The 24,512-nt window shown below is 45.6% G+C and overlaps 1 protein-coding gene and 1 pseudogene across 6 annotated transcripts in view; one reads left to right on the top strand and one right to left on the bottom strand.

The window, feature by feature from the left end:
* Positions 1-24,512, bottom strand: part of LOC105010001 (complement factor H) — a 245,701-nt gene that overhangs the window by 155,517 nt on the left and 65,672 nt on the right. The gene's annotated exons all lie outside the window — the stretch shown is intronic.
* Positions 728-12,958, top strand: LOC117594783 (annotated as a pseudogene).

Here is a 24,512-nt window from a genome sequence, read left to right as displayed (position 1 = left end):
GCCCTGCAGCAGGCCATGGCAGGCAAAAAGAAATACACACTCTTGAGACATGCTGCCATCACTCTCCAGGCTCACTTCCGAGGCTGGATTGCTAGGAGACTGGTAATGGACATTAATGCTAAGTTAGGAACAATTAAGCCTACAGTAAATCCATGCTGTCAGAACTGTAAGGGTGAGGTCGACTGACACTAGGTCAATGTAAAAGCTTAGGTATTATCTGGTCTACTCTAATTTGACTGTTGTCCTGCAGTTGCGAGAAGAGGTGGGTACGAGCCCAACTCCAAAGGAGGCATTACCTGGAGGACAAGATGAGGGTGTTCCCGCCCAGGCCTTCGTCCTCCGCAGGCGGGAACAGCGGATGCAGCAGGGTGTGATCAGGATGCAGGTTTGCATCGAGTCAACAGGTTTGCATCGAGTTTTTATAGTATCTTTGTGTTAGTCATTCAAATTATTTTTTATTATCTCAGTCTAGTTCTCTAAATATTTCTGTATCTCTTCTCTCCCCACACCCATCGATGACCCTTTCTTTTTAGGCATTGTGGCGAGGCCACCATTCCAGAAAGCTCCATGACATCTGTAAAGTGGTGGCAATGAGACTTTGTCTGCAGAAGGTGTCTGAGCAGGTCCGAGAGGAGGACAGGCTGTGCAACAAAACATCCTAGGCCATAGAGTACCTCCTCAAATATAAAGACTTCGCCTACATCCTGGAAGCTCTGAAGAACCTGGGTAAGTGCCCTGGATTGCACTATTGACATGAACTGTTACAGAGATCGACTGGCTAATATCAGATGGTTGTGTATACAGAGACAGCCACTAGGCTGTCCCCAGAGTGCTGTGAACGTCTGGTGACCAGTGGAGCCACATTGGTCATCTTCACGCTGATCCGCAACTGTAACCGGAGCGTCCCTTGTATGGAGGTTATCACCTACGCTGTTCAGGTCCTCCTCAACCTCTCTAAAGTGGGTCCTCCTATTATGTTGACTTTGTATATACTCATGTATGTGAGTTTACTTGTTTTTTCCATAACCATCGCTAAAACATTTCTTTGTGTGTCCCTTTGGATACCAGTATGACCAGACAACAGAGGCAGTGTATGCGGTAGAGAACTCTGCAGATTTACAGGGAGAAAGCAGGCGACAAGGTGGCCTACAAAGGAGGCTGCATCATCACTAAGACCTGCCTCCTCCTGGTCATCCTGCTGCAGGACAAACGCAGGGTTCTGGTATGCCACGTCAACTACATGGGGTTGGCTGGGTTTGGGCTGTAACCAAAACACATTTTTTATTATAAAATGCCCATCCAAGTTTGCGGATAATCCAAACAAAGCAGTATGGCTCTAACTGATAAAGAGAGTTTTCCCAAATAAAACGAATTAATGCATGTTCTTGACATGTTGAGTGAAATAATTTGCAGCGTGGCAACCACCAATTTTATTAGTATGAGAGAATTTGTCTGAGATATGAATTCATTAAAATTATACTGGTCATAGTCCCACCAAAATATTCACGGCAAACTGGACATGCTGCTCTTTCGGTTCTTACACCATTCATTTCTTCCATAGGGGATTTTTAGATCCACTTCAAATAAGGTATGTGTTTCGTGTTGGCTTAAGGGCTTTTCTTTGTTCCGTGTCAATGTCTGTGCGGGCATGAGTGGGCCTCATCCACAGACACATGGGTGCTGGCCAGCATACTTGCACGTAAAACGAATGCATGTGCTAGACTGCAGTTGGGTTACCAGATAATTTTGGGGGGAGTTGCAAGATGATTACTCGACTAAATTTGCCATTTTTAATAAACCTGGAAACTGCTATACTGTGTATAAAAAGGAATACAACTAGAATAGGCTAAATATGTAAAATATGAATATACTCACAGAATGAAAACTGGTTGGTTGAATCTGTTGCGCGGGTTAATAGTAGCCCTTAGCACTTAATCAGTTTCTGCTGTGTGCACGCTTTTAGCTAGCTAGAAAATAAACATAGCCTAGAACATGTATCGGTGGCTTATCCGTAGCTCTACATAAGACATTACTTGACAACAGTCTCTCAAACAGCTGATGAAAGCAACATGTTTTTTCTGCCGAAAGGAGGGAGAGCTATGTGCTATTAACATTGTAAACTCCAACAAATCACGTCCCAGAAAACAACAGGCTGTTTGTCCCCCTTGGTTCCCAACTCGTCCACCACCTGACAGATCCCAAATGGTTGTTAAATCTTGTGTACATTTGACAAACAACATTTACTTAACTCATCACTACCAATGCACAAATACAAATATAGGCCTATTGTAATTGTCTGATAAAATCGATGCATTCACATAAAAGTTGGAGAGGTAGGCTATGCAACCTAAAGTCGGCAATGTCATAATGTTGCCCTAGCTGGGAGAATTTGTGGAGGACAATGAACTGGATCTCAATAACATGACGGAAATAACTTCACATCACCAAAAGCCTTTTGGATCACTTTATGAAGTACTTCCCAAACTGCACAACGCTATGACTGGATAAGACAACTGGGGATCACCTGTTATCCAACCTGGAGGATTGCGTTGATAGAGCTGTCCAGTGATTGGACCTTAACCTCCGGAGGCCTTGTCCACATATGATGACACTATGTTTTAGTAAAATAAACCCAGTGTCATCATGCATCATAATTGTTTTCAAAAGGTACTTCCTGTTCAAGGACAATGCTTAGATATTAAAGGCAATGTTTGCCACGACCCTAACCATGTAAATATCTAAAGTACAAGTTCACTTTTATTAATAGTGTCTTTATATAAGCAAACATAGATTTTTTTGGATATCTATTTAAAGCAAATCTGTTGATTAATGTCTCCATGTCCTCATGAGATTTGCATGGTTGTCAGAATGCCGAGCCGGAATAAGCCTAAACAAAATATTGAACTTAGTTGAAGCGATTCTGATTTTCCTTATAGAATAAATGGTAACATGCAAAAAGAACCTGTATCACATTTTGATACTATGGTATTATGACGTGTTGGCTATTTCACTCTAAGGCACTGTATATTTACATACTTCTACTTATTCACTATTTCAAACTGAATTAAGAATTTGGAGCATGAAAGCACACATCCAAATTGTTTTTGTGCTTTTACACCTCCAAATAAAATCTGAACTATCTCATCTCATCTTCATCCGCTTATCCGGTATCGGGTCGCGGGGGCAGCAGCTCCAGCAGGGGACCCCAAACTTCCCTTTCCTGAGCCACATTTGCCAGCTCTGACTGGGGGATCCCGAGGCGTTCCCAGGCCAGTGTCAAAATATAATCTCTCCACCTAGTCCTGGGCCTACCCCGAGGTCTCCTCCCAGCTGGACGTGCCTGGAACACCTCCCTAGGGAGACCTGGGGGCATCCTTACCAGATGCCGAACCACCTCAACTGGCTCCTAAAATCTGAACTGTCCATCCATCTTCTTCCGCTTATCCGGGGCCGGGTCGCGGGGGCAGCAGTCTAAGCAGGGATGCCCAGACTTCCCTCTCCCCAGACACTTCCTCTAGCTCTTCCGGGGGGACACCGAGGCGTTCCCAGGCCAGCCGGGAGACATAGTCCCTCCAGCGTGTCCTAGGTCTTCCCCGGGGTCTCCTCCCGGTGGGACGGGACCGGAACACCCTCCCAGGAAGGCGTTCCGGAGGCATCCGAAAAAGATGCCCAAGCCACCTCAGCTGACCCCTCTCGATGTGGAGGAGCAACGGCTCTACTCTGAGCTCCTCCCGGGTGACCAAGCTTCTCACCCTATCTCTAAGGGATCGCCCAGCCACCCTGCGGAGAAAGCTCATTTCGGCCGCCTGTATCCGGGATCTTGTCCTTTCGGTCATGACCCAAAGCTCATGACCATAGGTGAGAGTAGGAACGTAGATTGACTGGTAAATCGAGAGCTTCACCTTGCGGCTCAGCTCTTTCTTCACCACGACAAACCGATACATCGACTGCATTACTGCAGAAGCTGCACCGATCTGTCTGTCAATCTCCCGTTCCATCCTTCCCTCACTCGTGAACAAGACCCTAGATACTTAAACTCCTCCACTTGAGGCAGGCACTCTCCACCAACCTGAAGGGCGCAAGCCACCCTTTTCCGACTGAGGACCATGGCCTCGGATTTGGAGGTACTGATTTTCATCCCCACCGCTTCACACTCGGCTGCAAACCGTCCCAGTGCATGCTGAAGGTCCTGGTTAGAAGGGGCCAACACGACAACATCATCTGCAAAGAGCAGAGACGAAATTGTGTGGTCCCCAAACCTGACACCCTCCGGCCCCTGGCTGCGCCTAGAAATTCTGTCCATAAAAATTACGAACAGAACCGGTGACAAAGGGCAGCCCTGCCGGAGTCCAACATGCACTGGGAACAAGTCTGACTTACTGCCGGCAATGCGGACCAAGCTCCTGCTTCGGTTGTACAGGGACCTGACAGCCCTTAGCAAAGGACCCAGGACCCCATATTCCCCAAGCACCCTCCACAAGATGCCGCGAGGGACACAGTCGAATGCCTTCTCCAAATCCACAAAACACAAGTGGATTGGTTGGGCAAACTCCCATGAACCCTCCAACACCCCGTAGAGGTATAGAGCTGGTCCAGTGTTCCACGCCCCGGACGAAAACCACACTGTTCCTCCTGAATCCGAGGTTCTACTATTGGCCGTATTCTCTTCTCCAGAACCCTGGCATAGACTTTCCCGGGGAGGCTGAGAAGTGTGATCCCCCTATAGTTGGAACACACCCTCCGGTCCCCCTTCTTAAAAAGAGGGACCGCCACCCCGGTCTGCCATCCCAGAGGCACTGTCCCCGACCGCCACGCGATGTTGCACAGGCGTGTCAACCAAGACAGCCCCACAACATCCAGAGACTTGAGGTACTCGGGCGGATCTCATCCACCCCCGGTGCCTTGCCACCGAGGAGTTTCTTGACCACCTCTGTGACTTCAGCCCGGGTGATGGACGAGTCCACCTCTGAGCCCTCATCCTCTGCTTCCTCAATGGAAGACGTGTCAGCGGGATTGAGGAGATCCTCAAATTACTCCTTCCACCGCCCGACGACATCCTCAGTTGAGGTCAACAGCTGCCCACCTCTACTGTAAACAGCGTTGGTAGGGCACTGTTTCTCTCTCCTGAGGTGCCGGATGGTTTGCCAGAATCTCTTCGAGGCCAGCCGATAGTCCTTCTCCATGGCCTCACTGAACTCCTCCCAGGCCCGAGTTTTTGCCTCCACAACCACCCGGGCTGCAGCCCGCTTGGCCTGTCGGTACCCGTCAGCTGCCTCAGGAGTCCCACAAGCCAACCAGGCCTGATAGGACTCCTTCTTCAGCTTGACGGCATCCCTTACTTCCGGTGTCCACCACCGGGTTCGGGGATTGCCGCCTCGACAGGCCCCGGAGACCTTACGGCCACAGCTCCGAGCGGCCGCTTCAACAATGGCGGTGGAGAACATGGTCCACTCGGACTCAATATCTCCAACCTCCCTCGGGATCCAGTCGAAACTCTGCCGGAGGTGGGAGTTAAAGATCTCTCTGACAGGAGACTCGGCCAGACGTTCCCAGCAGACCCTTACAGTACGCTTGGGCCTGCCGAGTCTGTCCAGCTTCCTCCCCCGCCATCGGATCCAACACACCACCAGGTGGTGATCAGTTGACAGCTCCGTCCCTCTCTTCACCCGAGTGTCCAAGACATACGGCCGCAGGTCAGATGAGACGACAACAAAGTCGATCATCGACCTGCGGCCTAGGGTGTCCTGGTGCCAAGTGCACTGATGGACACCCTTATGCTTGAACATGGTGTTCGTTATGGACAAACTGTGACTAGCACAGAAGTCCAATAACTGAACACCACTCGGGTTCAGATGTCACTGTCGTTGCCCACGTGGGCGTTGAAGTCCCCCAGTAGAACAATAGAGTCCCCAGTCGGAGCACTTTCCAGTACCCCTCCCAGAGACTCCAAGAAGGTCGGGTACTCTGCAATGCCGTTCGGCCCGTAGGCACAAACAACAGTGAGAGACCTATCCCCGACCCGTAGGCGCAGGGAAACGACCCTCTCGTTCACCGGGGTAAACTCCAACACATGGCGGCAGAGCTGGGGAGCTATAAGCAAACCCACACCAGCCCGCCGCCTCTCACCATGGGCAACTCCAGAGTGGTGAAGAGTCCATCCTCTCTCAAGGAGTGTGGTTCCAGAGCCCAAGCCGTGCGTAGAGGTTACCTCTAATCGGAACCTCTCAACCTCACGCACCAACTCAGGCTCCTTCCCCGCCAGCGAGGTGACATTCCACGTCCCTAGAGCCAGTTTCCGTGTCCAGGGATCGGGTTGTCTAGGCCCCTGCCTTCGACTGCCGCCCGATCCTCTTCGCACCGGCCCCTTATGGTCCCTCCTGTGGGTGGTGAGCCCACGGGAGGGCGGCCCCACGTCGCCCGTTCGGGCTGAGCCCGGCCGGGCCCCATGGGGGAAGGCCCCGGCCACCAGGCGCTCGCATACGAGCCCCATCCCCGGGCCTGGCTCCAGGGTGGGGCCCCGGCTGCGCCATACCGGGCGACGTCACGGTACTCAAAATGTTTTTCTTCATTAAGGGGGTTTTGAACCGCTCTTAGTCTGACCCGTCGCCTAAGACCTGTTTGCTTTGGGAGACCCTACCAGGGGCATATAGCCCCAGACAACTAGTTTCAGACAACTAATCTGAACTAGTTTAGGAAAATAAAATCCACAGTTTACTACATTCATTTAGAAAATATTATCGACATGGACTCAATTATAATCACGTCTGAGCTAATACTTGGATAGGCTTTAGGCCCAATAAACTGTTGACAGACTTCTTGTACCCACCAATGAGTTTCCTGCACATTTCTACTGGCAAGAGTTTATTTAAACTCTCTTCTAACTCTTGCCATACATTATGGATGTGATGTAGATCTGTGCTCTATACTGGCTACACTATTCCAGCATCTTCTCTTAATCCTTCCTGGGTGCTTATTAACAGGTTTTGGGTCATCGTCCTGTTCAAAACCACATGTCAAATTGAGGCCCAGTGTTTTGCAACTGTGTTGAACGTTGGACACAAATAAGGTAATACACTGATTTCAACACATGTTCAAGGTCCCCAGAACCAGAAAAGCAATTCCAAACCATTATCAAATCTAACCAATTCTTTGATTTTGGGGGGGTTTGTCATTGAATGCATAATTTAGATTTCAAATTGCATTAAGTCTTGATGTTCATTACCAATTAGCAAAAAAAATTGTTTAATGTTTTTGCTTTGCTCTCTGTAGTACTGGGGGTTTTCAGTGGGTGCAAGACATGATAGAATTAGCATTATCAATGTGTTTAGTTGTGTAATGTTGTTCAACCCTATGTCCAAATACTATCTTTGTTGACATTAATGGGTCTTTCAGCAAGACAACAACCACACAAGAAAACACATCAAACACCACTCTGGAATGTTGTAGATGAAATCCTTGTGTGGCTAAATGGTCCATATCAGTGTTAGTGTTTTGTCAACAAAAATTGCGACGAAAATATTAGTTAAATACATATATTAGTTAAATAGATAACGTGTGCAGTATGCGTTTTTCGACTGGATAATTATATTTCGGCACAATGCTGCATATTTTTTAATGAAAACAGGCAATATTAACATTGTAAGTGAAACATTTTCATTTCCCTAATTTAATATAGTGATATGTTTACTATAGGTTGAGGCTAAAATAGTGTTAGGACTAAAATGTGACTAAAACATAAGGGCATTTTGTTGGCTAAAATGGCTCATTGTTTTTGTCGTTTTGACAATAACTTAAAAAAATCATGTAAATGTGACTATAACTGAAAGATATTTTGGTCAAAATGACTAGGATGCCTCTTAATCAAAAATAATTCCTTAATTAGCAGTGGTCCAAATCTGAACTACACCAATCTCTGGATCTGAACAGCAGTAGCTAGACTACACCCCTAATAAAGTTGAATTATAACTTTTCTTGGTCAAAGGCTGTGCAACTAAATAATAGTTCCAGGATTTTATTTGTCTTAATTTTTTAGTCAACAAAAATATGGTCTGACCCGTCGCCTAAGACCTGTTTGCCTTGGGAGACCCTACCAGGGGCATATAGCCCCAGACAACATAGCTCCTAGGGTTACTCGGGTACTCAAACCCCTCCACCACGTTAAGGTGGCAGTTCTATATGCCCCTGGTAGGGTCTCCCAAGGCAAACAGGTCTTAGGCGACGGGTCAGACTAAGAGCGGTTCAAAACCCCTTAATGAAGAATAAAATTTTGAGTACCGTGACGTCGCCCGGTATGGCGCAGCCGGGGCCCCACCCCGGAGCCAGGCCCGGGGTTGGGGCTCGAATGCGAGCGCCTGGTGGCCGGGCCTTCCCCCATGGGGCCCGGCCGGGCTCAGCCCGAACGGGTGACGTGGGGCCGCCCTCCCGTGGGCTCACCACCCACAGGAGGGACCATAAGGGGCCGGTGCAAAGAGGATCGGGCGGCAGTCGAAGGCAGGGGCCTAGACAACCCGATCTCTGGACACGGAAACTGGCTCTAGGGACGTGGAATGTCACCTCGCTGGCGGGGAAGGAGCCTGAGTTAGTGCGTGAGGTTGAGAGGTTCCGATTAGAGGTAGTCGGGATCACCTCTACGCACGGCTTGGGCTCTGGAACCACACTCCTTGAGAGAGGATGGACTCTTCACCACTCTGGAGTTGCCCATGGTGAGAGGCGGCGGGCTGGTGTGGGTTTGCTCATAGCTCCCCAGCTCTGCCGCCATGTGTTGGAGTTTACCCCGGTGAACGAGAGGGTCGTTTCCCTGCGCCTACGGGTCGGGGATAGGTCTCTCACTGTTGTTTGTGCCTACGGGCCGAACGGCAGTGCAGAGTACCCGACCTTCTTGGAGTCTCTGGGAGGGGTGCTGGAAAGTGCTCCGACTGGGGACTCTATTGTTCTACTGGGGGACTTCAACGCCCACGTGGGCAACGACAGTGACACCTGGAGGGGCGTGATTGGGAGGAACGGCCCCCCTGATCTGAACCCGAGTGGTGTTCAGTTATTGGACTTCTGTGCTAGTCACAGTTTGTCCATAACGAACACCATGTTCAAGCATAAGGGTGTCCATCAGTGCACGTGGCACCAGGACACCCTAGGCCGCAGGTCGATGATTGACTTTGTTGTCGTCTCATCTGACCTGCGGCCGTATGTCTTGGACACTCGGGTGAAGAGAGGGGCGGAGCTGTCAACTGATCACCACCTGGTGGTGAGTTGGATCCGATGGCGGGGGAGGAAGCTGGACAGACTCGGCAGGCCCAAGCGTACTGTAAGGGTCTGCTGGGAACGTCTGGCCGAGTCTCCTGTCAGAGAGATCTTTAACTCCCACCTCCGGCAGAGCTTCGACTGGATCCCGAGGGAGGTTGGAGATATTGAGTCCGAGTGGACCATGTTCTCCACCGCCATTGTCGAAGCGGCCGCTCGGAGCTGTGGCCGTAAGGTCTCCGGTGCCTGTCGAGGCGGCAATCCCCGAACCCGGTGGTGGACACCGGAAGTAAGGGATGCCGTCAAGCTGAAGAAGGAGTCCTATCAGGCCTGGTTGGCTTGTGGGACTCCTGAGGCAGCTGACGGGTACCGACAGGCCAAGCGGGCTGCAGCCCGGGTGGTTGTGGAGGCAAAAACTCGGGCCTGGGAGGAGTTCGGTGAGGCCATGGAGAAGGACTATCGGCTGGCCTCGAAGAGATTCTGGCAAACCATCCGGCGCCTCAGGAGAGGGAAACAGTGCCCTACCAACGCTGTTTACAGTAGAGGTGGGCAGCTGTTGACCTCAACTGAGGATGTCGTTGGGCGGTGGAAGGAGTACTTCGAGGATCTCCTCAATCCCGCTGTCACTTCTTCCATTGAGGAAGCAGAGGATGAGGGCTCAGAGGTGGACTCGTCCATCACCCGGGCTGAAGTCACTGAGGTGGTCAAGAAACTCCTCGGTGGCAAGGCACCGGGGGTGGATGAGATCCGCCCTGAGTACCTCAAGTCTCTGGATGTTGTGGGGCTGTCTTGGTTGACACGCCTGTGCAACATCGCGTGGCGGTCGGGGACAGTGCCTCTGGGATGGCAGACCGGGGTGGTGGTCCCTCTTTTTAAGAAGGGGGACCGGAGGGTGTGTTCCAACTATAGGGGGATCACACTTCTCAGCCTGCCCGGGAAAGTCTATGCCAGGGTTCTGGAGAGGAGAATACGGCCGATAGTAGAACCTCAGATTCAGGAGGAACAGTGTGGTTTTCGTCCGGGCCGTGGAACACTGGACCAGCTCTATACCCTCTACGGGGTGTTGGAGGGTTCATGGGAGTTTGCCCAACCAATCCACATGTGTTTTGTGGATTTGGAGAAGGCATTCGACTGTGTACCTCGCGGCATCTTGTGGAGGGTGCTTGGGGAATATGGGGTCCTGGGTCCTTTGCTAAGGGCTGTCAGGTCCCTATACAACCGAAGCAGGAGCTTGGTCCGCATTGCCGGCAGTAAGTCAGACTTGTTCCCAGTGCATGTTGGACTCCGGCAGGGCTGCCCTTTGTCACCGGTTCTGTTTGTAATTTTTATGGACAGAATTTCTAGGCGCAGCCAGGGGCCGGAGGGTGTCAGGTTTGGGGACCACACGATTTCGTCTCTGCTCTTTGCAGATGATGTTGTCGTGTTGGCCCCTTCTAACCAGGACCTTCAGCATGCACTGGGACGGTTTGCAGCCGAGTGTGAAGCGGTGGGGATGAAAATCAGTACCTCCAAATCCGAGGCCATGGTCCTCAGTCGGAAAAGGGTGGCTTGCCCACTTCAGGTTGGTGGAGAGTGCCTGCCTCAAGTGGAGGAGTTTAAGTATCTAGGGGTCTTGTTCACGAGTGAGGGAAGGATGGAACGGGAGATTGACAGACGGATCGGTGCAGCTTCTGCAGTAATGCAGTCGATGTATCGGTCTGTCGTGGTGAAGAAAGAGCTGAGCCGCAAGGCGAAGCTCTCGATTTACCAGTCAATCTACGTTCCTACTCTCACCTATGGTCATGAGCTTTGGGTCATGACCGAAAGGACAAGATCCCGGATACAGGCGGCCGAAATGAGTTTTCTCCGCAGGGTGGCTGGGCGATCCCTTAGAGATAGGGTGAGAAGCTCGGTCACCCGGGAGGAGCTCAGAGTAGAGCCACTGCTCCTCCACATCGAGAGGGGTCAGCTGAGGTGGCTTGGGCATCTTTTTCGGATGCCTCCGGAACGCCTTCCTGGGAAGGTGTTCCGGTCCCGTCCCACCGGGAGGAGACCCCGGGGAAGACCTAGGACACGCTGGAGGGACTATGTCTCCCGGCTGGCCTGGGAACGCCTCGGTGTCCCCCCGGAAGAGCTAGAGGAAGTGTCTGGGGAGAGGGAAGTCTGGGCATCCCTGCTTAGACTGCTGCCCCCGCGACCCGGCCCCGGATAAGCGGAAGAAGATGGATGGATGGATGGAAAAATATGGTTTAAAATATATTTGCCTACATAAAAAGTACTTTTTGGAATTAAATGAAGATAATGAAGTAAGGCAAATTCCAGTATGCTTATGTTTTTAATGGGGCAAATGGTATGATTGTTAGTAATTTCTCCATTTCTGTCTCTAGGAGATGAGGAAGCTTCCCAAGGCTGTTGAGCGGCTCCACAGCATCTATCGCCTCACTGCATGCAAACACAAGATGGAGGCAGAGAGGACTGTGGTTAAGCAGAAGATGAACGCATCCATTAATGGAAGCTTTATCGTCCAGGCAACACCACGCAAATCCAAGCCGATGCCTAAGTATGTCATTTGTGCAGCAAGTGTTTATTTTCTTACAGTTTTACAAATGTCCATCAGGTTTAGCTATTGTTCAGCCTAATTGACCCAAGTTCTTGGAGTTGTATCTCCCTGAGTCAACCTCTTTAACAGGATCTGCCGGTATGCAGAGCCTGTTTCTACATGCAAGTATTTTGGGCTGATCTTAAACAAAAATAGTTCCGAATTAATTTTGTCTTTTTGCATAACTGACTTACAGTTGACAAGCTTTGTTCACTAGTACAGCTTTGATTTGGGGATAAGTTCTTGATGTTTTGGATGTGGACTCTGCATTTTTTTATATATGTTTGTGATTGGGTGACATCGAATTGTCATTCATATTAATGAGAATTAAGTGAACACAAGTCTGAAATCTCCAGACGCCAAACAATAGGTTATATTTTGGTCGTGTTCACAGGCCATTTTAATGCACAGCTTAACCATGCAGTGAAGATGATTAACATCTCACTTCAAACGCTACTCGTTCCATGAAGCCGAACTAAAACCATGCTTTTCACACATCTGTTTTAAATTTAAATGTTTTACTCCTCTTCAAACTGTGTTATCAGGCTCCCTCATGTTCACAATTTTTGAAGTCTTCAGTGTAAAGTGCAGAGATTTTGAATTGTACAAGTTTTTCTACTAGTATTGCCACTGCATTTGACCTTTTCTTCAAGCAATATCATTTTTATGTGCCCCAAATAAGTCTGATATTGTTTATTTTTGTTGCCAACTAGATAACTGCTTGGAACTATGATCTACTATGCAGTTGATTCAACCTTCTATGAATGTCTAAAGAAATAAATACTTTATAAACCAATTGTCCATGATTTCCCACATGTCAACAATATTTGTTTTTAATATTTTATTTTTCTAATTCTCAGATTCTCCCCTGCCTGGGTTCTCAGAAAGGACCAGCTGAAAGACATTGTTGACCCTCTCCGAGCCATACAGATGGTTGCTGATGCCATTATGCTTTAAAAAAATATCTTTTTGTAACATTGATTTAATATCTGGTCAAACCTTTTCTGTAAATATTTTTTTTTAGTTGTAATGGCTTAGCTTTTTAAAGGTGTTTGTGTGTGGAAGCTTTTAGCCATTGAAAGGGATATGATGTGCAAATGAATGAAACTCAAAAAAATCTCATTAGATTAATTTTTATTTCAACTGGTTTAATCTGAGTGTTGTCGTCTGCCAGCTTTCTGCATTTTTTTCCCCCATTGTTGTTTCTGATCATGGCCTGAGTGAACATGCACTGTAGTTATTTTTTTTAGACTGTGGTACAATGTTCTATTGACATTTATCAAAAAGCTGGTATAGACATCAATTCCAATAAGTTGCTGCAACTATTGGCATTGAGGCAAGTTCATGAACCCATTTAAACACTGCTGACGGAAACCTACGCTGTCTGATGAACGATGTGTATTACTAATGCACTTAAAAGTGATATAATCCCCATGTACGGAATAAAGGTTATTAGGATCTTCTGTCCGATAGGCAAAAACAATGTTCCGTTCTGCCATTAGCTGTTTATTCACAGTGCAGGGTTCTGAAAAAAGACAAGATAGAACATATTGATCAGAACATAGTGCTCTACCGAAGGTTCAGTTGAAAAAAAGGTTGTGGGTTGGGGAACATTTTGATCATAATCACCAAATAATATCTGCAGGGTTAAATGCTTGATTTGGTTGCAGCAATAATGTCATTTTGGATAGTGATAAGCAGCGATTGTCAAGAAAATGCACTAATGGGGGGAGCATTTTTTGCTTGATAAAATCACAATTTGCACTAAATGTGCAGTTATTGGTAGACATTATGAGCCCTTGTTTTGTTCAGGCGTGATTTTGCCTTCTTGCCTTCTTGCCTTCAGTTTTATGCATGAACTGCTATGAATGTTCAAAACACTGTGTGGGTGGTGCGGCTGCACCAAGGCCCGTGGTGGGTGGGGGCCTAAGCTTTCATCTAATTATTTCCTATCATTAATGGTGAGTAGCTGGAAATAAAGGCTGACTGTTTTAAATGGTTACCAACCCAGGCAGGTAATCTGTCCAACCCAGATTCCGTTACGACATGTCTTGTGGGATTGACCACTACGGATGTAGTATTTCTGGCACTCATATTCCACGGATTCACCGTTTTTATACCGTTCTTTACGGTGCACTGTGTCTCCGTTGTTGAGAATAGGAGGAGGTCCACAGACATCTGTCTGCTCTAGAAAGACATGACAACATGAGAAATGAAATGCAACCTTCTAGAATAGTAAAATGTGTCTGTTGTGATGGAAATTCCATGCATCGACACTCGGAGTAAGGGACACAGAGACAAAGTTCTCTTTGTACATTATAACCGTTTTATTAATTATTATGCGCAGAGACTATTATGAGAGACCCGTCAACCGCTTACACACACATAATCGTCTGAGGAGTCTCTAACTCCATACATGAACAATCCGTATTTATTACATAGAAAAGGGGTGTGTTAAGATGCTGCCATCTGTTTACCCCAAAGGGCGGGCTGTCCCCCCACCTTATCCTTCTCAACTCCTGAGGAGACACAATGTCTGGATAGTCAACAGAGACACTAAAGGGTTATACAGATTTACGAGTACCCCTCTAATCCACCCGTGCCGGTCATGGATGTCTCCTATTCAAACACCAGACCCCTCTCGGTATCTGTAACTTGTAACTCATTCATACATGTATAGGACGACAAAGAATACATCCTTCTTCTAGGCAGGAGGACATGGCCCAAATACCTAATAATATTATTCAGACATATTATTCAGACATGATATTATTCAGACATGTGTGTCACAATCAAAGCACAGATTTACATATCAGCCAATAGAAAGGCAGACATTTCTCAAATGCACCTTAGTTCAAAATTTCCATAACACTGTGCCCTTTACTAATAGTTATATTTTGCATGTGTGTTAGTTGGTTTAAGAGATTATTGTAAATCTACTTTAAAATATGACTGCTTGGGTGCCATTATTTTCCCAATGTCTGAAATCAATAACGCAATAGGTTTTACCACTGCACAGTAGAAAGGGGTGACTCCAATGTCCATTGGTTGAGCAGACAACATCATTTAGCAGATGCTCTTATCCAGAGCGACTTACAAGAAGTGCATACATTTTAAAAGATCTAGGTGAACATTTTAGAAATGTGTGCTAATTTTGTGAAAAATGTGCAAATTGTTCCAAATGAATTACACCCCCTTCACCTTGACATACGTGAATGTGCCGTGGTGCAACCAATTATTGTGTATAGGTCATGTAATTAGTTGAATGGAGTCTGTGGGTAAGTGTTTCAGATGGTTTTAGGTTAAATACTCCTGTCTCTGTTTGTTGGTTCAATTGGGTAGTACAAATCTTTACAAAAACGACATCACGAAGAAGGAACATTCTAAGCAAATCTAAGGTTCTTAAAATCCATCAATCAAGGGTCGGTAATCAGAACATTTCCAAGGTATTGAATAAAACTAAAATCCATAATTAAGAAATGTGGAGAACATCGTATGTGAGTTTGTCCAGAACTGGCCGTTGAAATGGAATATGGAAAAATTTCTGGTCCCCATCTCGCTTGAGGGAGCTTGAGCAATTTTGCAAAGAAGAATGGGTAACAATTGCTATGTTCAGATATTCAAAGCTGGAAGAGACGTATAGATAGACTCATGGCTGTTATTGATGCCAAAGGTACAGTTGTGTTCATAGATTTGTATACCCTGGCAGAAATAGTGAAATTGGCACTGTTTTTGAAAAAATTACTGATCATGCAAAAAAACTGTATTTTATTTAAGGATAGTGATAATTTAAAGCAATATATTATCATATAGATGTGTGGCTCCTTTTTAAATCGTGATGATAATAGAAAACACCAGTAGCTTTTCAAATTACAAGTAGTGTCTGTGTATAAATAGTCAATGAGTTTGTTAGCTCTCACGTGGATGCACTGAGCAGGCCATGGGGAGCAGAAAAGAACCGTCAAAAGACCTGCATAACAAGGTAATGGAATTGTAAAACTACAGAGCTGAGGAGGTTGTATTTGCCCTATTTCAAACGTGTTGAATTAAGGGTTGTTTTGTGTGTCAGTTGATCAACATGCAGTGGAATCAGGGCATCAAACCTCCCCTATTTTGCAACCTTCATGACACAGCTGGCAACATATTGGTCCTCAAATTGGTAGCATTTTCTTTCTTATTCCTAAAATCTGCCAATTTTTTTTTTTAATATATGGCAGACAAACTAGTTCCCTACCATCTCCCCTTTCCACTAGCATTTCTGAAATGCAGAAATTATCTTTGGTCAGAACTTTGGATGAAGACAATTTATTATCTAAACTAAACAAACATGGGAATTAATTGTATGCAAGCTTTATGTATTATACCTAATAACTAGCAAATGCTGATCACAAATACAAATGTGACACTATAAGTATGTAAACAAAAGAGTTAAAGTCAGAGAAAAATATTTATTACCACTCAGAGCTGCTGGAGCTGCCACATTCACCCAAATCACCAGAAATAACGTAGTAAGGTATAATTGCTTGTTGATCAGACAATTCATTCAGTGAAAATGGAAGGGAAAGATCATACACATAGAGTATCTATTCCTAGTTAATGTTTGACTACATCGTACCCAGAGAACTGCATGAAGAGCCTACCACAGTCCAGGGACTGACCTAAAATATTGGAATTCAATCAGTCTCAACCTACTATTCAGGGAACACTCCAGGTGTAATTTGTTGTGCATTAGCAATTTTGGTCTTGTTATGTCAGTCTTACAGTCAATCATTATTTTGATTGGTACTTAGTCTAGTCAGGAAACAAGTAACAGAGAATAATCATGGCTAAATACTCACCTGGAACGGTTTCTATATATTCTATATTTTTCCAGGTCTGTACTCTGACCACTGGCTGTTTCGTTTAATTTTACTGAGAAAAATAGATCAAGCTCCAGCAGCTTTATAAATAAATTTTTATAACTTATAATTAGACGCAGTGTACGATAATGGGGATAGTTAGTTGAATGTAGATGGTCATCATGGATAGGGGACCAAGTAAGCCGTAAAGAAAAGATATTTGGTGAATCATCTGCCTCCATAGTGTTGTTCAATGGCAGATGGTACTTCACAGTGATATCTACGTTTTTTTGGTAATGAATACAAAGAGAAGGCCCCTATCCTTCTTCACACAGAAGACACTTGATGAAGCTGGAGATGTATAAAAATGGATGAAAGCCTGTTGTAAGGCCTCGCTGTGACATACTTTATTGCAGGACAGGGGGTTGTAGGGGATGTGACCCGTGGAAGCGTAGCACCAGGTTGATGGCACAGTCCCAGGGACAATGAGGGAGGCAGGTGGCTCGTGCCTGGGAGAAAACTTCCCGCAGGTTCTGATATTCCTCCGGGTATGTCTGGCTGAAGGGCACCCTCTGGACTTTCCACTGATGTAGATCCCAAAAGAATGGGAAGCACTCCACCTGTCAGCATTGAGACCATCCCAGGATCCTACTCTCTGTCCAAGATATCACCGGGTTGTAACATTGTAGCCAGGTAGTCTATAATCAATCAATCAGGGTGAGCAGGTGATTTAATCTTGAGGAAGGTGATATCATGGTAGAGTGTTTATGGTGAACGCCAGGGGATGAGTAATGTGGGCAATGGTCCCTGTGCCAAGGAGTCAGTTGTCCAGGGCCAAAACAGGAACAGTTGAGGTAAGAGTACACAGTGGAAGATGCATAGAGACGACAAGGTCTACATCGAGTAAATTCCACGCTGCGTCGTCTACTAGAGCTGACAATGGAAAACAGGAGGGGTAATAGGATGGTGAAACATGACTCCAAAAAGCCTGGATGGACAGAGTGGAAGTGGAAAGGTCAAAGCCTACCTTGAATGCAGATGATGATTAACCCTCTCCTCGTGTCTAGGTGGCTGGGGTTGTCGTTATGCAGCGGACCAGCGTGTCAAACCCACCTCCATTGGTTCGGTCTCTGCGGTAGCAGGCCAATTCCATTTGGAATACCTCTCTCAGGTCACATTGCAGGGGGAATCCACAAGATCCGTCAAACTCATCGGGCAGGGAAAGGCGGCCTTAACTGACCAGGCAAAGTTGACTGCTGAGGATAATTGTCTGGGCCCTCATTTATGAATGTTGCGTACGAACAGAAATGTTTGTAAACCATGCATGTGATAATTTCCAAGCAAAGTGCGGGATTTATCAATTTGATCTTACACTTGAGAATGCGCGTACATTTAAGCACAGCTCTGACCATGCGTACCCACAGCACCTTGTGGTAGAAAAGTCAAACTGCTAATGAAATACCATCCACCAGATGGAGAAAGGATTGACATATTAGACCAAATCATAAACTATGAAGAAAAAAGATAATACATTAATAGTTTATTCATGTATTGCTTTTATAGACACTTTAGATAATAATAGTTTTTTAGGGTGCTATCGAATTCATAAATATGAAACCATTCAAGTTTAATTGTATGATTAAATAAATTAGAAAGAGAATAAAATGTAAGGTTGGAGGCAATTTAGTTAAACCAGTTAAATTCTATAAAAGGCAACACAGGCATTTTGACAACACAAGATTTACTCCAAAATGGTAAATCTTGCATTGCTGGAGGATCTGACACAAGCTGCATTACACAAGGAGTGTGTTTTCAATGAGCGTGCACATTTCTTGCTGAGAGTGAAACTTGGCTTATTAGTAGATTTTGTTTTCCGTTTATTTTGTTTTGTAGTTTTGTTATATTTATTGTCAATAAATAATATTTAGATGTTTTCCATGTCAGTGAAAATATAGCTCGACTTGCCATCAGTTGGTGTGTTTGGTAGAGATAGGACGAATGAACACGAAGCTCAGAAGCACCGCTCATTTTTCTGTGCTCTACTGTTTCGATGCAGTGTACCAGAAGCTTGTTTCAAAGTACAACACCACGTGACCAATGAGCTGTGAAGCTTCGGATGTCACAAAATCCCATCTGAGTTCCAACCGGGCCCAACAGGTGTCATTTTCGGAATGGCTGTTTTTAAACTGCGTGCATTAAAGGCTAATGAAATCCGATCACTTTGAGTAGTAAGAGTTTGAGACATGCATGCGAATGGAAATTATAGGGGTTTTGAAAGAACAAGTTAGTCACGACAGTCATCAAGCTAGTTATTTGACAGTAGTCCTAGAACAATAATTTGAGGCTGATCACGCCCTGGCTTACATTCAGGGCAGGATGTAAATATAAAATGTTCTTTGCCTAAAATAAATCACTGCACAAAAATAAATCACTTAATTTGACTCACACAGCCTCAGTCACTTACTCACCTCATCCACTGTGTGTGTTCCTTTCTGTGACATAAGCTAAACATCTAGCTGGCTAGCTTATCATGAAAGGAGTGGGAATCAAACCCTGAATTCAAAGGCTGGTTGAAGCCGTTTATTGGAGATGTATTGTAAGGCTGATTTCTACGCCAAACTTAGTGATGTAAAAAAACATGACAACTCAAAAACATACTCAAAAGGCAAAGCATTATAACAATTCTACCCAATACAAGCTGCCATTTATGGTTAAGAAAATTGACAATGCAAAAAAGGCTGAGGCCACCATGGCATTTGCTATCGCGGAACACTGTTCCATACTGGCATGTGATCACATTGGGGAAGCATGTACAGCTGCTTTCTCAGACTCCACTGCTGCTACCCACTTCAAAATGCACAGGACAAAGTGCACAGAAAGGATTAATGGTGTTCTAGCACCATACTTTCTGAAAATTAACAATAGGGTCCATAAAGTGCTGAAGGAGGAGTATGGCCTCAAAGATCTGGCTCTTATTCGCTGTGTGCCACTCTCTGCAGCTTGCTGTAAGTCATGCTTCCAATGACACCATCCCCTGCAGTGTGGAGTACTTGATACAAGAGACTTATAATGGTTTTCAGTGTCTCCAAAGCACAGGGAGGCATACAAGGCCATATGAGACCATCAACTGTGGGGAGAAACCTTTACAGATAACAAAAGGTGTGTCCCACACGTTGGCTCTCCATTGAACCCGCGGTTTCATGCATTTTGGACCAGTGGGAGGAGCTTAGGCAGCATTTCACACCAGGTCCAGTGAACACTGCTACATGGCTGAGGTTTTATACTACATATACAGTGATCTTCAAAACATATTGTCTCTGAAGTCAGTGCTGGGTGAGGAAAAAATGGCCATGCTCCTTGGCTATTCCCCTGCAGAGATCCATCTAAGTAAATGGAATGAAACAAAAAACTCACTGGGCTTCTGGAGTGAGATCTGGAAGTTCAGGGATGCAGCTGATATCAAGCCGTTTCAAGATCTTGCCATAGCTGCTGTGTCTGTGTTGTCCTTGCCACACTTGACTGCTGAAGTCGAGAGAGTATTCAGCCAGATGAGTGTGATATAAAACAAACTTAGAACTGCAGACCCTAAAGTCCATCCTATACATCTGATATGGACTGAAGCGGTCTTGTGAGGCTTGCTATGAGCACCAGCTGCCTGATAATGTTTTTGCAGACGATGTTTTGCAGAAGTGAACTGACACGGCACGCAGACTCTGGGACGTGGTTTCACAGGAGGTAACCGCCCAGGATGGCAAAGTTTTCGGCACCGGAGCAGGTTAACTTTGCTAAACCGGAGGACTGGCCCGATTGGAAACAACGTTTCTCCATGTACAGAGTAGCTTAACAAAGAGCCAGCCGATGTCCAGGTCAGCGCATTGATTTATTCTATGGTCCCGGAGGCAGAACCAGTGTACAAATCATTCGTCTTGGAGGATGACGAAGAAGAGGATTTTTGACTATGTGTTGAGGCTGTTTATAGAGCACTTTGTGCCGAAAACGAACGTGATTTTCGACATAGCACATTTCCAATCATGGATACAAGAGGCGGGTGAGTCCATTGAACAGTACACAAGGCACCTGTATGAACTCCCAGCTCACTGTGACTTTCATGAGAAGGAGGGGGAAATAAGAGAGAAACTTGTCATAGGGATTAAAGACAAAGATCTTTCACTGAAGCTACAAATGACAAGTGACCTCACTCTGAAAAAGGCAGTTGACATGGCCAGGCTCTCTGAGCTAGTGAAGCAGCAGAACAGCGAGGCTGGCACATCAGGGCACGTTGATGAAGTGAAATCAAAGTCTTAGAAAAGTACGAGAAAAAACACAGTACGAGGCAAAAGGAAGCCGAAAATGAAATTAATAGCAAAACTGTGGAAGAAAATGGCATAATAGAGCGTGTGACAGAGCCCACAGAAAGAGTAACGCCTATGGTGCCTGTGATTAAGCCGACTGGAGAAGTAAGAATCTGTGTAGGTCTTACTAAACTGAATGAGAACATGAAAAGGGAAAAGATCATCTTGCCGACCACATGCAGCATCTTGCTCAAACTGGCCGGAAGTAAGGTGTACACTGATATCCTCTGTACCTGTTCGTCAGAACTTTGATCCAAAACTGCCCACTGTAGTAGATGCTGACGTATCCAGTTATGGATTAGGAAGAGTACTGCTGCAAAATCATGGAGGCACACTCAAACCAGTAGCCTACTGCTCTCATACAATAAATGAAGTGGAAAAGACATATGCACAGATAGAAAAGGAGTGTCTTGCTAGTGTATGGGCTTCAGAAAAGTTCTACCTATATCTGTGTGGTCTGGAAAGCTACAAATTACTTACCGACCATAAACCACAGGTGACAGTCATCAACCAGAGAGACCTAGACAAAACTCCCCTGAGGTGTCAGCGACTTCTGATCCGCCTAATTTAACCCTTTCGCTGAGTACATTCCAGGTAAGAACCTGATAGTACTTGACGTGCTGTCGTGGCACCCGGAGTCAAAAGTGGACAACACAAAACTGAGCGAGGACATCCAGGCATACGTGGATGCCATCGAAGAGCTGGAAAGGCCTTAAACAGTGCTGGAGCATATAAGGGCAGAGACAGAGAAGGATGAAACCCTGCAGAAGGTCAGACAATACATGAAGTCTGGCTGGCCGTGATATAGAATGGATGTCGTCTGACCAGTTTTAGACTATTTTATGGAGAGAAGTAGTCTTAGTGAGCATAATAGACTGGTAAAAAAGGGAAATCAAATAGTGATCCCACGAACAATGAGAACTGAGACGCTGGAGAGGATCCACCATGGGCATCAAGGCCTAAACAAATCCAGAGAGAGATACAATGATTCCATCTGGTGGCCAAAGATTAGCCATGCGGTAAAGGAGAAAGTCTCCTCATGCCCACACTTTAAATCTGCACAAACCAAGCCAAAGGTGGGAACTACTCATCACAACGCCTTTGCCGGAGCTCCCTTGGCAAAAACTAGCTGCAGATCTTTGTGAGTTTAAAGGAAAGCACTTCCTGGTTGTTACTGACTATTATTCAAGATGGCTTGAAGTATTGAGTCTCACCCAGACCACAAGTGAAGCAGTTATATGTAAGCTGATGAGCGTATTCACACGGTTCGGGATCCCCGAAGAGCTGATTACGGATAACAGCCCGCAATTCATCACACAGCTGTTCCAGGTCTTCACATCCAAGTATGACACCCAGCATACTACATCGAGCCCATACTATCCCCATACTAATGGGATGGCGAGCTGTCAGGACAGCTGAAAGAATCCTAAGGCAACAAAACCCCCAGCTAGCTCTCCTGATCTACAGGGTCACAGCCACGGAGCAGACAAAAGAGAGCCCAGCCAGACTCCTCATGGGAAGGAGACTGCGCACCACAGTCCCCAAGCTCCACCATCAGCTGAGACCGGCATGGCCCAATCTGTCTACAGTCAGGCAGACAGATGCCGAAGCTAAGCAGGCCTACGAATACACCTACAACAGGAGATACACAGCACAGCGGCTTCCTGCCTTAGGTGTCGGCGACAGAGTGCAACTGAAAACAGACTCGGAGAAGACATGGAGAGGGACCGGGGTGATCCAGGCTTCGTGTTCCACTCCACGTTCGTTTGTGGTGAAAACGCCACAAGGAGACACCACCAGACATCTGCAGATCGTCAACCAAGAAAGGAACGACACTCCGACACAGCCACCAGAAGTATCCACCTCGCTGGGTAGGATGGCATCCGCCACCCGGTCCAACCCAAACTGACTCTGAGACTGGTAGCATAACATCGTCACCCGTCCAAACCAAACTGTCACTGAGACTGGTAGCATAACAGCATCACCCGTCCAACCCAAACTGACTCTGACTGGTAGCATACAGTAGTTTTGTTTAATACTGTAGAAAACCCCATACTAAAAGGGGGAGATGTCACATAAACCGGTTACGATCTGTAATTGGGCATATGTCAGTCCCTTCGTATACGACGATACAGGAAGTCAAATGAGAGGGATTCACGTGTGTTAAGTTACCACATGTTGGAATAAAGTCGAGCTAAAGACAATCTACTGTCTCCTCATAAATATATAGGTTTTACGAAGATAGTAACATTTCACATCAGTTAGGCATGTTAGTCCAGCTTTAAGTTTTCCAATCTGCTCCTATATACCGCCTTGAATTAATACTTCTCATTATCTTACCTGTTGGTTTGTGGCCTCTCTCTTTCTCCCATGTTCTGCCTACCTTTCTGACCAGTGTATTTGTTAGGACAGCTTCTCTTCTGCATAAAGTAAACACATACAGTACAATCCTATATTCAGCTGCTGTCCTTTTATCAGAGATCCTATTCAATTACACTGATTGATTTACCTGATGACAGATCAACAGTCTATCTTGGTGTGACAATCAGTGATTTTCCTGTTGGTTTGTGGCCACTTTCACTCCCTTCTTGCCTGTTTGTTCATGTCTATCACTTTCCTGTCATGATCATATATTCTATAAACCAAATTCTTAAAATATTGAACACACTTTAGCTATATCTAGATGATTCAAAACACCTAAATTGAAGAAAAAAAATTCAGAGCGGTTTTATTGAGATTGTTACCAAAAACCTTAGCTACTCCATTCTTGACTGGCGGTAGCTCGTCCATTACTTAGCTAGCTACTTGCAGACCATATGGTGAAGACTCAAACAGAGATTGTGCATTTCATTTTAGCATGTATTCTTCCTTTCAAATCATTAATAATCAACTTTTCACACAGCCATAGGAACTTCTCAGTGTTATCTAGCAAGCAAGCTACTGTAACGTTTGTTGGATTAAACTTGAAAATAAAGCTAGCTACCTAAATACGTAACTCTTTTTTAGCCAGAAGAAACTATCACATTCGTTCGTTCTATAGCTATGAAAATGTATTGACGTTTATACACGTTGTACTTATTGTGAAAACAAAACTTCTATCTACAGTAATCCACTAAGCCAGCCTACACACACTGCTCGTCATGCTCGTCTCCCACCTCCAAATGCATTTGCAGTTCGAAGTTGGATGTGGTTTATTCAACATTTTTGAGTAAGCTAAAATAAAACTAAAGTGCAAATGATGCCTTTAGCTATTTTATTTAACGTCTGACTTGTGCAGCTAACCAGTCGCTGTAGGCAGGGATGGCCAGTATTCATGATACATGTATTTCAAATACGTATTTCAATCACAAAATAGCATTTTGTAATTTGTATTTGATAGGGTTGATGAAAATGGCTTCATATTTTATGTCAATATATTTTAGTGTTTTGTATTTTGTATTTATAAAATACTGTCAAATACTTTGTGAGGAGTCTACAAGATGACATCACTAAAACACTACCTCTGAT

The sequence above is a fragment of the Esox lucius genome, chromosome 8 (assembly GCF_011004845.1).
Source record: "Esox lucius isolate fEsoLuc1 chromosome 8, fEsoLuc1.pri, whole genome shotgun sequence".
In the NCBI taxonomy this organism is placed as follows: Eukaryota; Metazoa; Chordata; class Actinopteri; order Esociformes; family Esocidae; genus Esox; species Esox lucius.
The sequence above is the reverse complement of the archived record's forward strand: the minus strand, read 5'-3'. Positions and strand labels throughout refer to the sequence as shown.